Source organism: Triticum aestivum, chromosome 1B (genome assembly GCF_018294505.1).
Source record: "Triticum aestivum cultivar Chinese Spring chromosome 1B, IWGSC CS RefSeq v2.1, whole genome shotgun sequence".
Taxonomy (NCBI): Eukaryota; Viridiplantae; Streptophyta; class Magnoliopsida; order Poales; family Poaceae; genus Triticum; species Triticum aestivum.
This window is the reverse complement of record NC_057795.1, coordinates 43,667,004-43,668,374: the sequence shown is the minus strand read 5'-3', so window position 1 is coordinate 43,668,374 and position 1,371 is coordinate 43,667,004. Positions and strand designations below refer to the sequence as shown.

The 1,371-nt window shown below is 46.9% G+C and overlaps 1 non-coding gene across 1 annotated transcript; it reads left to right on the top strand.

Moving 5' to 3' along the window:
* Positions 1 to 505: 505 nt before the first annotated feature.
* TRNAD-GUC (transfer RNA aspartic acid (anticodon GUC)) lies at positions 506 to 577 on the top strand. The gene has a single exon. It is a non-coding gene; the product is annotated as a tRNA-Asp (tRNA).
* Positions 578 to 1,371: the final 794 nt, after the last annotated feature.

Sequence of the window (1,371 nt, the reverse complement as noted above, 5' to 3'; positions counted from 1 at the left end):
TTTCACTAAATTCCAATGATTTCAGTTATCAGTTTGGTTACTAAAATCTTCAATGGAATTCGATAACAAAAAAACTAAAATTTTGAAAAGTAAATAGAAAAGTTTTTGGATTTGAGTTCACTACCGTAATTGCTAAAATATTTTGATCGAAGGGCGATTATTTTGGTATCATAGAAACGACCAAAATTTCTGGAATTTGTGTGAAATTTCATTGAAATGGAAAAGCCATTGAAGACTCAGTCCACACAGTTCATATTTGTATGGTACCAAACCCGGATTCTCGGCGGTGGAGGGGAGAGGAGACAGTGCCGAGAAAGAACCTAAAGTTTTATCTAACCCAAAGATTGTTCTCGTTTCATCTCTTGTCCTCAAGTTTCTTGTGTGTCTTGTAATTCTTCTGCTCTGAATTGATCGAAGGCGTGGTTTACTCAAAAGAAAATGAAAACGTTGGAGCGGAAGTGCCGGTTTTGATCAACTTCGGTTGTACGAAACCTATATCAATTAAGTCGTTGTAGTATAGTGGTAAGTATTCCCGCCTGTCACGCGGGTGACCCGGGTTCGATCCCCGGCAACGGCGATTTTTGTTTTTGGTCTTTGTCATTTTTTTAACCTTTTATTTACCCTCAAGGGCTCTGTGCCTCTTTCTCTTTCAAACTTCGTTTGCTTGGTACTGTATTTTATCGGCGAGTTTTTAAAGCTGGAGTTGGCTCCCCAATTGTGTCCTCCACTGTATGTCTTCTGACATATGAGGCGAATGGGAGGATCGACTTGAACAAAAACGTTGAGCCCAGCTAATTCAAAACAGATCGACCTTGCTGCTCTCATGGAACGGAAGGCATGATCCACACGGGCCGCGGCGAGAACCTGCCGTGCTGCTGCTGCTGCTGGTGGAGGGCCACCATCTTCTTCGTCGTGTTGTCCTTGAGGCTGTACACCCTCGCGTCCCCGGTTTCCTCGTCGCCGATGAAGTAGACGCAGCTGGCCTCGGTCTCCGGGCGCCCGCTCACACAGCGAGTCGTTCGCCCCGGCGAACACGGCGACGTCGCCGATGTCCCTCGTTTCCTTCCACTGCCCATCCATCGTCGCCGAGGACATGCACCTTGAAGGTGCACGTACGTCCAGCTGTCGCAGCTGTACTGCTCCTTGGTCTATTGGCCGGCACGTACTCCTACAGATCGGACTGGGATCCCGTGACACGTTGCACCATGCGCCCAGTTTATCAGCCATCCAAACAAGATCCAACGGCTCACATTGGCCAAGGTGAAAACAGCCCAGCACAAAGGCGCTTCAGACTCGGACATTAGACAAAACAAAACAGCAGTTTTTGAGTCATTTAAGAGTGCAATGCATCACCTTTTGTATGGTCTTTGT